We start from the raw sequence: 13,455 nt of genomic DNA, 5'->3' as shown, positions 1-13,455 counted from the left end.
CTGAATGTGAGGGTGTGCACTTTTGTCATTCCCGGGTTTGATCCAATATGGCCGATTTCCTGTACATTTTAGAGCGGGGCCATAATATAATTTTTGTCATGTCCCGACATGTTCTATTTTTTGTTGTGAGATTCAGATTTTTAAGTTAACTTTTTTCCAAGTCAGGCTGCCATTAGCCATGAAAGTTTTAGGGGGCGCTACCGAGTCGTCTTTTGTTATTTTTTTCTCAGGGTCTTTGGTGACAATTAGAGCTCATTGATTTCTAATTTTTGATACCAGTCACTGTCATGTCGGGGCATGTTTACTACTTGATTTTTGCCATTTTCCATGCTCCGGACTCCATTTTAAGGAGTCCCTCGCCGGGACGTTGTCCCAGGCTCGGGCCTGACTAGCACAATTTAAAATCTTGAATCTAATGAAGTTGCCCTGAAGCCACAGGAGTTATAGTGACGCGAAACACAAGTGAAGCTGCAAACACTTGTATATTTAAGTGTCAATTTACAGCAGAGGCATCACACAGGGTGTACTCTGACTGCACCGGCTGTGGTTCTGGACTCACGCAGGTCCCGAAAGACTGCCACACTGACCACTGCGGTGTGTGACTGCGAGTAAGGCGTGGGTCTGGAGCAGTTTTCAGATCATTAGACTTAGTTATTGTGTGAAACCATGTTGTTTTGGTCAAATATGCATTGCAGTTGTTGTACAGACAATTTGCCAGTCACCCTTTCAAAGCAAGTACATGTTTTATACTGCTTTTATATTAAATGTTGATCAGATATATATATATATTTTTTTAATGGATGATGCTTTGCAAATATAATCAAAGTATCAGCTACTGCGCTCCATGTGTCTTCTCCTTTCTTAATTTGTCGTTAGTGTATAGTATGTCCTTAAAATGACTAGGTTTGTTGAGGTGTAGACAGTGATTCCAGGTGCCACATCTGTAAGTCCTCAGTGAGACACAAGGCTAATTGGAGGGCTCTCTCTTCCATGGACCATTTTGCAGCCTGGGCCAACATTTCAAATGCTTCCCAATCAGCCTTACATCATACCTCGGGGTTTTAATGGCACAGGGGAGTGAAGTTAGTGTCCTTCTCTAGTTTAATCTTTGTTTTCTGAACACAAAGGCTACTGTTGGCCATAACCCACGCAAAACAAGAGCAAAACAACAGCAGTCTCAACTCACCAGAGCCAGTCTCCAAAACAGACCAGTGATTGACCAATAAAACATCAACTTGTCGGCATAGCAACCAAGAGTCACATAGAAAAGCATTTAACACAAACAACAACACAGACATTTTTGAGAAAATTATTTTTATTAAATGATGAAAAAAGTCTTTTTTTATGGTGATCAAATAATTCATTAAGAATGATTCAGACTAAGTAACTACTTAATTAACACATTAATTGAATATAAACTAAGTAGTTACTACTTAATTAAGAATTAATTAAATAGTAACTACTAATTGGAGAAATTTCTTAGCTCAAGTGCCAATAATTGTGATTCTAATTAAGTCATCACCAAGCCCGAATCATTCTATCGTGGTCATTTACAGTGTCCCCTGTCCCCTGTCCTTAGACCCTCCTTCAGGGTGAGGAAAAACTCAGAGAGAAACCTCAGGGAGAGCCGCAGAAGGAGGGATCCACTCCCTGGACGGACAGGCGGCATCAGATCCAGCCAAACAATAGACACAGTCCCACTTGTGTTTGGGACATGTCTCTGTTAACTGGAGCTAATGCTCAGGGTGCACTTTGCTTTGGGGTTGTTTTTTCTAATTCTTCCTTATTGCTGTTTTTATCCAACCCTCTATTTTATTCTTCTATTGACCACAAGGAGGATTTAACAAAGTGACCACCTACAGACTGTACCCTGCATTGTACCAGTGCAAACTACAGTCAGTTATGATGGTCACCTTGTTCTTAAACAGTCCCATATATGAGTAAAGCTGTGCTCACCTCTCACTCTGCTGCTCGTCCTGCTCCAGAGTATATGTGTTTTCAGGTAGAGCTGGTCTGACCATGATGACCTCGGGAGACGTCGTCCTCCTCACCACACTTTCAATACTATAGAAAAAAACAGATTTAATCACATTATAATTCAGTAGTTTACTTGCAGATTGAATAATTAGTTTAAAGACATATTATAACAGTCTCATATATGAGTAAAGCCGTGCTCACCTCTCACTCTGCTGCTCGTCCTGCTGCAAAGCTGCTCCAATTGATTTTGTTTTTGTCCTTTCCTGGTCAGAGTCTCTGTCCTCTGTCCTGTTCGTGGACAGGCTCGCCACATTCTCCATGCTGGACGGGAAAAAAAATCATATTACACTTCTATAGTTTACTTGGTTATTAAATGAATTCGTTCTAAGACATATTTTATCAGTGTCTCATTAAACGACCAAAGTCTGTTCACCTCTCGCTCAGTTTCTCATCTTCTTTGTCCACAGGTTCAGCCTCTTCTTCTGTTTCACTCTCCGTACTGCAAACAACAACAAAAATATAGTTTTTTAACACTGTATTTTGGTATACTCTGTTTAATCTTTTAATTAAGTAGTTACTGAGCTTGACTCATTCTTAATAAACAATTTGTTGATTATGAATTAAGTCTTTGTTCATGGTATAAGGCTAATTAACTCCCAGGTTTAAGGTGTTTCTGTTGACTTTATGAACTTACTTTTGGCCACAGATAAATGGGTCCTGGAGGATTTCAGCAGGAGTTATTCGTATGTGGGCATCAGGTTCCAACATCTTACGGAGCAGGACTGTGGCGGCGTGCAACTCTTTGTCCTCCTCCAGGTCAGACAAGTTATACCGGGTCTAGAAACAAGTCATCAATAGATGAGTATTGACATTTACAGGTTTCATTTGCATGTTGCATTTTATTACATACGTCCACAATCTCATGAAGTGAACAATACTGCTTGGTGCGGTGCAGCGTTGGGCTGAGTCTGTACTTGTCCTGGACTTCCTTATCAGTCTAAAAAGATTTTGAAAATTAAGTTATGTCAAAATATATTGTTTTACATGTGATAATGTGATTCTGTTTTTGAATCTAACTAGAAGAAATGTTAGTTACCAAAAATTTCCAAGAACCTGCAAAGCGTTTAAAAAAACGCCTTGTCCTCCTCCCTCGTTGGAGGTATGACATCGATGGTGTCCCGAGCAGTTTGATAATGACTCTCATCTTTATAAGAGAAAGACATGTTAGGATTGTAAACATTAATATAATATAACATGATTTACTGTCGACATAAAGGTGGGAGATATATCCAAAAATAAGTCAGATCATAACTGTTGTTTTGGAGATAAGCAAAATTTATATATATATATATATATATATATATATATATATATATATATATATATATATATATATATATATATATATATATATATATATATATATATATATATATATTGATCTCAGTCTGGTCTCCATGTCCTCCATTGCGTCTCAAGCCTGGTCAAATGGGATCGTCCAATCAGAGTTGTTGGAGGTCTTTGGTCACCTATGATTTCTGCAGGACTCAGCCCCCTGTGATATTTTTGTTTTTATCTTTTCTGATAGAGATAGACCGGGCATAGCCCAGGATTTACAGGCACATTTTAGGCACAGTCCTGATCTACTGTTAAAACATTTTCTGAATATTGTTGTCAGCGTAATGCAAAGAGTGTTCTGAACTTGGTCCGTAAATTTGTCGGAGGGATTGTACGTGAGACGTGGAACAGCTCTTATACACTGCAATAGGTGCACAAATAGTACACAGTGCGTGCTGCAGCGGAGATGCAAGATGTAGAATCACCCCATAATTATAAAAACTGTAAAACAGGTGAGAACAGCAACAAAGCGTCCATAAATAACTGAGGAATGAATGCCAATCAGGTACATGATACTGGTTAAGAGGCGCTTTTGGAAATGCCCCAAGCTAGGATAGAGTTGAGTAGAGTAGGGCCAAGTAGGGCTGGTGGATCTTAATATTTTCTTACCAATGTCAAGGAATTGTATACGCTATTCAGCACTTCAGTCTATGGGAACTGGAGCATGCAGATATTGTGAAAAATTTGGTGCCAATTATCGTACAATCCTCGACTGAGTAATCAATACATTTTTTTGAGTTCTGGGGGAGATGGATGGAAGCAGTCTGTTTGACTGAGGACTGGCTGTTGGCTGGTTTATGTATGGCATTGAGATTGGGCAAGGTCTGGTGTCTCCATGAATTTTGGCATGTTGTGGCTGTGAGGTTTGTGTTGAAACAATGCAATATTAAAATTTCTTCTTCTTTTAACTGCTCATTCTCAAATTCAAATGTTTCCACTTTTGAGCTGAGTTCTGAGTTCAGTTAATTCAGCACTGTTTTTTCACAAACATTAATTTTGTGTTTGGAGCCTCTGCATTTCTATCTGAAAAGATTTAATTGTTTGGTTCAGTTTCAAAATGTCGCTTCTATACTTGTCCTTCATTTGTCTTCAATGTAAACCCTTCCTTCTTCATATCATGGGTATACTTTTTTTAACTTGTGGTAGCCAATTTCTTCTCCAGTTCAGATAAATAGCTCTTCTGTTTGGACAGATCCACAGAATACAACTCTCTCTGATCCTGCTCAGTTTCAGGTGGGGTTGGCTATGAAGGGTTCCACTTCCTACACCGGTCATGCTCAAATCAGCGGCCTTCAGCCTTCTGCCATTAGAAGACTTGTTCAATCTGGTGGCGAAGTCTCTTTCTTTTGCGTTTGCTGGGCAAGTGGGTTGAGGATTCCAATGTTTAGCTTGGCATTAAACATTTTGTTGAGGTTCCTCTTCTGATTAGCCACCTTTGGTAGAGTTTGTTACTGTCCAACAGATCTGTGATCTGCAATTCTCTTAGAAATCCTTTTTCTGAGCTCTGCAATAATTTGGAGATCCTCAGGTCGTCTCTTTGTTCTTAAACCTGCCTTTGACCTCCTCTAAAAGGATTTGGAGAGCTGAAATCCTGTCTTTAAGTCTCTCCTGACCCACATTCAACTCTGATCTCATGTTTTCTTTGTCTTCATTGTGAGCCTCTTCCAGGTGAGACAGTTGTCACACCCCCACACACACCCTGTATGGTCTTATGGTGGATCTTTTGGTGAGTTTGCCTCTCTCACTCAATGGCTAACGCCTGCAAATTGTTCAACTCTGTGTGCATCAAGGTGAAATCTGTGCCTCAAACCTCTGCTGCATCTTCTCCATCTCCGGCGTCATAGATTCCACCTGTCGTGTGTGCTGAGCCTTGGTGCTGCACTGCATCTCTTTCATTTTACTTTTTTTTTTTTTTAATTTAACCTTTATTTAACCAGGAAAGTCACACTGAGATTACTAAGCTCTTTTTCAAGGGGGTCCTGGCCAAGACAGCAGCAGTTACATTACACACACATTTTAACACATCACAAAAAATTACAAATCACAAATTATAAGCAAGCACCTTTGTCCTCATTGTCGCTTCATTTTTCAGGGACTCCTCCAAAGACTAGATGTGCCGCTTCAGTGCCAGATCATCACAGATTTTACTCTGGAAGTGGAGGATCTTCTGTTTGGTCTCTGACAGAATCCGTTGGACCTGAGTGTTGTAACAACCACATTGTGACTTTCATTCATTTGGTGGCTTGGGTAGATCAGCTTTTCTCCCATTTCAGTTCTTGTATGGTCAGTTTTTAGATGTAGACAACCATGAGGTTTTGTATTAAAAGTTCCTGTATCAAAGTTCAATAAACAAGTGCATACATTTGAGAAGTGTAAACTTTTGCACAGATAACACTGCTGTTTTATGTGCACTGATTAGGCTCTCTAAATAAAGTCTAAAATTGTTAATTCACAAACTTAAAAATATCACATGTTGTGAAGACAGCAGCAGTAATAAAAACACACATAACTTGAGACACGGTGGGTTCGACTGTTACTCATAGTCCATCAAAGAGGAGCTGCAGCTGTCAGGTCCATCAAACATGCAGCCGCATTCTGTTCAAATTAGGGATAAATAGCAGTTGCATTTTTGTTGTAATGTGAACTACATAAAAAATAATGTGGACTACATAAAAAGGATTTAGACTAGTCTTATGACCAGTGAGGGCACACAACTCCGAAAAAGAAAATATTTGGCTTGGCAGTCGTATGCCTGATATAATGGGAGCAGCAGCAGAGACACGATCTGCACACTTTTACACCCTCTGTACTGATAAATTCTGTCCTTACTGCCAATAGTGCCGCATGGATTAAGACTTTGCATAGGCCAGTGCTTCGAAGAACTCACCTCCTCATACGCCCAACTCTCAGAGTTGCCACTGACCAACACGTCTACTTTCCACGTCTCAACATGGCAATATGCAGGAGCACTAAAGTTGGCCAATTCTGACCACAGTTTAGTAAATAAACTACGTCTATTTATTTATTATTTTTTTATGGCTACTGCAAGCGCACAGAGGTGGTTTTAAACAGTTAAAGAGTTGCCCTGCTCAAGTGACAGAAATGACATGATATGAACATGAAATGACTGATAGGCGAAAGCTGAAAAGTGAGATTTGTGTATGCTTTGGAACTTTGGCACCAACAGTATCAGGGTCCATGATTATCAGCTGGGTACGGGGCATGCCGCGTGTACTTTCTTATGGCCACCCTTTGCTTTGAACCCAGGTTTTCACTTTTTGCATTTCTTGAACCTGCTGTAAAGTGCAAACTATTCCAGAGGACTTCATCTTGAAGCTCACTGAGAGAAGGCCAAGGGTTTGCAGCACTGTCGACCAGCGTTGGGAATAATGCTGTTTAAGTATAACAGCGTTACTAACAGCATTATTTTTTCTAATAATGAGTAATCTAACTAATGACTCTTTCCTCTGCTGTATCACCATCACTGTTACTGTCAGTGTAACAGGCTGGTTATTTTATTGTTAGTGACAGATCAGGCTTATCTCTCTCATCTCATTCAATGGAGCTGCAGTTTTTTCTTTTGTTTTGGGAAGTAAACAAGACAGAGACGAGGGACTGGAGACAGTGATTGGCTAAAAACAGAGATAGACTTTAAAGGCCGTTAAGACTTTCCTGGGATTACATTGGTTTAATGCTGACAAGCGGGCAAATACTCGCTGTTTTCAGTTCTTTTCAATTCCCTGTGGATTTTATGGGTACACATCATTCTTTGGTAACTCTTTTGTGGTGGGACTACAAACAGATGAGAAAAACAGACAGAGGAGTGACACATGCATCTGTTCATGCTACTTATCTTAAGTGCAGCTAATCTCATATCTGTTTGACAGTTCACCTCTGGTTTTATAAGTGTATGAGCGCTGTCATGTAGTGTGTCCGTGTTTGTAATGTTCTGATATCAGTGTGTTTGGTAAATGCTGTTTGGCCACAGTCTGCTGTGTACAGGGACAGTAATTTGTTCTTTGTAGTTATGAAAAACACAATTGTGAGTCCATGTCCATTTTTACTGTCTTCAACATGACATGTGAAAAACAATTTGCAATTCATAATTTTGTTAGAAACAGTTTTGAATGGCTCAAACTCACTTCTCTCACTGCAACAAGTTTCCTGATTCTCAGATAATAAACTGGTTTATAGAGTCCACAAGAATGAGACAACTAATTTTTGTATTTTTTTTTTTTATTTTAGGAAGAAGAAAATGGCAGTCTCAGTTTGACACCAATAGTTAGTTTTACAATTTGATAGATTTACATTTGCATATGTGTTAAAAGTGGGCCCCCTGAGGTTCTAATAATAAAACACAGGATCATTTGAATGTGAGGTTAAAGCATCAAAGCAATGTTAAAGTGACGATCCTACTATATTATTATGTTATGTTTATTCAATTTTAAGTAATACTTATTTGTGGAAAAAAATACAGGACAAATGACCTCCTATGTACAGAAAATCCAAACAGTACAAATTTGTGCAAAACTTCAGCTAGCTAATTTGTACTTTTTGTTTGATAATGTGCAATACTTTTTTCAGACATTTGCTTTTCAGGATGTGTTTTAGCAGCAGGACTGGGAACAATGTGCCTCCAGCTGGAAAGTATTGATGAATGTGTTGAGAATGCGTCTTGTATCAGATCTTGTCAGTTCTGTTTTCATGGTAACTGCCACCACTGGGCTGATACTGTGGCTCTTGGTGCGTGAGTGTGGACTGTCTTTTGTCTGTTCTCTTTTGGTGTTTTTGTGTGATTGGACATCCTTTTAATGGGTGATGGACTGGTCTGGATAGTTTTGACCTGGAACAATGTATTGGCTTTTCCACTCACTCTAAAGGTTATATTTTAGATTTGGTCTGTTGCTCAAATCTCACGCTATTCATTTGTAAAGCTACTGACCTTCTCATCGTATGTTAATATACTTCAGTGTTAAGCTCTCTCTGTCCCAAACAAATACACCTTGAACATTGGCCTGGTTTACACTCTCTCAATGAACTGCTTAATTTCTATAATACCAACCTTCAAAATGTGTTAAATACATTGGCTCCTCTCAAACCCTGAATTATTACCTTTGCACACACAGCTCCTTGGTTCACTCCCGGTGTGCGTCAACTGAATGCCATGAGGCGTCAATTTGAGCACTTCTACACAAAAACTGGTCTCACAATACTCAAACATCTGTACAGTGTTTCCTCATTTATCGTGGAGGTGAATAACCCACAATAGGTGAAATCTGCGATGTATCAGCTTTATTTTTTACAATTATTATATATGTTTTAAGGCTATAAAACCCCTCACCACACACTTTATATACTTTTCTCACACAGGCATTAACATTTTCTCACATTTCTCTCTTGTTTAAACTCTCTTTCTGTGCAGACTATACATCTCCAAACCAACCAACACTCTGCCTCCAGCCTCCCTCCAGCGATGTATTCCCCAAATAAAGTCCTAGTTCTCAAATCTCCTAAAGCTCAATAGCAACAAAACTCCCAATCCCTCCATTTCCATAGACAGTTCCTCCATCTGTTCAGTTTCGAATTCAGTTCAAGATTCTAATACTTACCCCCCACCTATCACCACACACTCCGGCCCCCTCCAGACCTCCTTTCTCCAGCTCTCTGACCCCCCATCTCAGGGTCAGAGCATTCACTCCGCGCTCTTGAACTCACTCCCACCCCATCTCCATATTCTTGATTTACCCCTTACATTCAAATCCAGATTCAAAATCCATTTATTTATATTAGCTTACCCCATTAACACACTGATGTTTTACAATCTGTCTTGTATTGTCTGATTGTTTTTAATTGTTTTTAATTGTGTGTCTTAATGTGTGTTGTGTCCTTGAGTGCTCACAAAGGTGCCTTTGAATAAAATGCATTATTATTAGTTATCATTAATAACAATTTCTGTATAAAGAGACAATAAAACCTCATCTAATCTGATAGAATGGTATAAAATGAAAATGTGAAAATAATACAGAACTTTGCATCTGTGAATGTCTATGGTCTGTCTCTGCTTGTTGCTACAACTCGATCATGATGTTACGCAGAGTTATGTCAAATCAAACATCCTTCACATTCAAGTGAACGGTTAAGCCAAGCTTCATTTTAAAGTATATAAAATGTTTATTTCATGATATTGATGTCATGTATCTGATCTTCACACCAGTAACATGTGAAAGAGAATGTTTAGTGGTCACTAGATGTTTACCAGACGCATACGAGTTCAGAAATCTCAACTGAAAATGGATTAGCCGTTAGCTCAGACACCACTTTTACGCCACAATTATCTAAAATAAGACATCAGAAGGTTTAGACACGCAGCGATGGCTGTAAACAAGACTCTGTGTTCAAAAATCTTCCCAGAGTATCCGAGTTGCTAAGTGGATGATAGCATTAGCATCAAATGCCACATATCCTAATTATATGTCTATGGTAAAAACTGGGCCAGAAAATACATTAATTTAAGCGTTTAAATGGACATGCTGTGCATTTGTGGTCCTAATAATGCAAGAACTCTCCAGGTCTCTGCCAGGACATGTTTTCTTTGAATTATGAAAATTAATATTCACCCAAAAAAACACTGCACTGGTCTATATTCTATCCAGAATTAAATGTTGTTTGTAGCAATACACCATATGGACACAACCATTGTGTGTTTATATGAGCTCAAGTATTCCGGTTATGATCCTTATCCCAGTTATGACAGTATTCTTTTTGTGGCATGTACATGTGCTCAGAGGATATGCATGTCCCTGTACACATGTGCAGTCAGAGTATCCTGGATTTTTAGAGTAGTGACTAAACTATGGCAACTATGGCACACATATGGCAAGGCATTGAACATGTTGGCAAGTTTACTAACTTAAGGCTTTTTTTTTGCATGTTTCTGATAAGAAAGAAAGTCCTACAGTGTCATACAGCATTAGTTTTGTTCAAGAGCAACACAGACAGGCACAGAGGTTAGTCTGGTGTTAAAAGGTGATTGTATTAAACATTAGACTGCTTTATTTTTCCTTATAGGTATAACTGTAATATATAATGGCAACAATCGCTCTCTTATTGTGCTCCGACAACTTTTGCCTCTAATAAACTTCTTTCTTTATTCTTCTTTCTGGTGGCACTTGAGGTTAAACAGAAATCCCATTCATTTAAACTGAGAATTTGACAAAGGCTTTGCCACTAAAATATGATAAAAAGCAGGTTGATTTGTGTAACGCCTTTGTAATGTGTATAGAATTATTTGCTGTCAAGATCGGCAGCACCATGCAAAATAATACAACCTGAGTGACCATTGAGGAGTGTCCAGTGTGGAATATGGTGGATTGTAGCTCAATGGGTAAGACACTTCACACATATTGTCCAAGTATGAGTGTGTTAGTGAGCGACCACAGACACCACCACCAGAGTGTAGGGAGTATTATTATTTATTAAAACAGTGTCTCAAAATATGTCACCTTGAAATCAAATATTTTCTTGTAATATCAAGATTCTTTTCTTTCAATATGGCCTACGTACACCATCCAGCGTAAACATAATTTCAACAACAAAAATATCTGAAATGTAATTCGTCGGCTCAGTGCAAGCATTATGGCTGACCACAGGCAGTAAACAGTAAAAACACCTTTCTTCAAATACTATATATATATAATCTTTTCCACACGTCACTCTCACTGAGAATTAAGTGCTAAAACCTCCGCCATCTTTGTTCTAATGCTTATTACTGATTGTTATAGTCCACATTGGTCTTAAAGCTGACCATGCCACATTTGTGTCAAAATCCAACGCTGGACCGTCTGGTATTTTACACTGCACAAAATAAAATATCCACGTGACTTCAGAATTATAATATTTATCTAGTTGAGTAGTATGGACTAGCTTAAATGTGTTTAATAATTAAAGTCAAATAAAAATAGGATATTTAACTTGTTTAGAATTATTTCTCACTTGTTACAGTTTACTTTGTTTTCATTGCTTGCAAATGATAAGATGGTTAAGGAGTTTTAGAAACCACTTTGTTCATATTTAAAGTAGAAAATGGCTCAGCGTTATAGCAAACAATAGTTTTACAAAATGACCAAAACAACGGTGAAGTGAGATTTTTAAGTGCATTTTTATAATATTTTATTTAAACCAACTTATACTTAAAGGGAGTGATGTAAGATTGTTTTTTTTTTATTTTACAAACATGACTTATCTGTGTCCCCAGATATGAGATAAACATGTTCAAATTAAATATAGTTTTTACCGATAACAATTGCAATGCTGATTTATTTTAATTACAGCAAAACATTGGACATGATGGCCAAGTTGTTATAATTTGGATGTTTTGGTTCTGAAAGTGATTATCCAATCAGAAAGCAGAATGAGCCTCACATGAGTCTCTCATTTGGGTTGCCCTGTTTCAATGCCTGAAATTCAGTTGGTTTGAATCCTCACTACCTGCACCTGCAGTCAATCATGAATCAGTGCTAGTGCAACTCAGTGAGTGAATTCTGGAGGTTCTGAGCTTTAACACGAGGCCTGTCCATAGACTGACACTGAGAAAAAGTTATATGTGTCCTCTATCTGCAGGTTTAGGCACTGGCAACACAGGTACCATTGCGTTTGTAGTTTCTTTTTAAGTTACCAAGAGTTACGTACAAGTATAAATGATTTAAACCAGTCCGAAACAACCTGAATAAATCAAATAGGCTAACAAAGGGAATCAAAACTAGTCAGAACTACTCAAATGGACATGAACATTTTATACTCAAGCCCAGCAGATATTATTTTGCAGTGTAATTTTCCACTCGGGAGATGGGCATGTGTATTTGTGCACTTAGATGTGGAATAGAGAGATTGAAGAAGAAGCGTTTGTGCAGAGTCCACCATTTTGTGGTCCAAACCTCTTCTTAAGTACAGCTCGCTCTTGTCTCAGAGTCTTTGGAGTCTATGGGTAAATCGTGGGCATAAAAAACACACTCGCCGACACAGTGAGGACACTACAAAAATGAAATTGTCATGATGTCAGTTTCCCTGTCCTCCCGTGCTCTCTCCCCCTCCCCTACCTGTGTGTCTGGAGCTGGGTGGAGTGCCTGACTCCTCCCGTGCACACCTGGGGTGCATCAGCCTAATCACCACCACCTGCTGCTGAGTACAAGAAGGCTTGGCAGTCTACACTCGGTGCCAGACCGTCCGCGTGTAAAACGTGAATGTTTCTAGCTAAGCTTTGTTATTTGGTACCTTCCTGCAAATGCTCATTTGGATTTATGCACCCTCCAGATTCCTGCCTCCACTCGCCCAGCTCCAGCCGTCACGTTCCAGTCCCGGTATCGTCTCCTGCTCGTCTCGTCTCCGGCTCGTCTAGTCTCCTGCTCGTCTCGTCTCCTGCTCGTCTCGTCTCCTGCTCGTCTCGTCTCCTGCTCGTCTCGTCTCCTGTCCGGTCCTGGTCTCTGGTTTGTCACCCGCTCCCCGCTCTGGTCTTCGTCTGCTCCGCCCGCCCTGGTACCGCACCTGCTTCTATCCCCGTCCTGGTCCTGTCCTGCCCGCCTCTACCTGCACCGCACCCGCCTGACCCGTCTCCCGCTCCCCGGTTCCTGTACCTGCTCTTGTGACCTGTTTAAAGACTGCATTTTCACCGCTGTAAATAAACACTGTTAAAACTGCTCTGGTCTGCATCCTTTGGTCCTATCCGCACCGTTACGACAGAACGGTCTGGCCACTATGGACCAAGCAGGCTCAGATCCGGACCAGACGCGCCGCCTGACGCACTCTCACCCCGAGGCGGTGCTGGGTCAGCATGAACAATCCATTCGAACTCTATTGGAGCTAAATCAGACATTGTCCCAGCAGGTGGCACAGCTTAACCACCAGGTGGCCGCGCTCCTCGTCACCCCGCCTGCTGCAGCTGGAGCGCCGCCACGCCTCCCGGAGCCGAGAGGCACGGATCCGGAGCCGTATGCTGGACAACCTCACCTCTGTCGCGGATTCCTGTTCCAGTGCGAGTTCATGTTCCAGCAATGCCCTTCTCGTTTCAGCTCGGGGGCCACCAAG

General features: G+C 40.1%; 1 protein-coding gene across 1 annotated transcript in view; it reads right to left on the bottom strand.

Annotated features, from left to right (window-relative positions):
• Nucleotides 1–12,072: 12,072 nt before the first annotated feature.
• LOC117369807 (protein sidekick-1-like) overlaps nucleotides 12,073–13,455 on the bottom strand; it is a 261,478-nt gene continuing 260,095 nt past the window's right edge. The window contains exon 48 of the mRNA XM_055222923.1: nucleotides 12,073–12,404. The gene's annotated coding sequence lies outside the window, so the exon portion shown is untranslated. The remainder of the gene's footprint in view (nucleotides 12,405–13,455) is intronic.

Source organism: Periophthalmus magnuspinnatus, chromosome 1, assembly GCF_009829125.3.
Source record: "Periophthalmus magnuspinnatus isolate fPerMag1 chromosome 1, fPerMag1.2.pri, whole genome shotgun sequence".
Taxonomy (NCBI): domain Eukaryota; kingdom Metazoa; phylum Chordata; class Actinopteri; order Gobiiformes; family Gobiidae; genus Periophthalmus; species Periophthalmus magnuspinnatus.
Note: the sequence above shows the minus strand (reverse complement) of the source record. Positions and strands in the feature narration are given on the sequence as shown.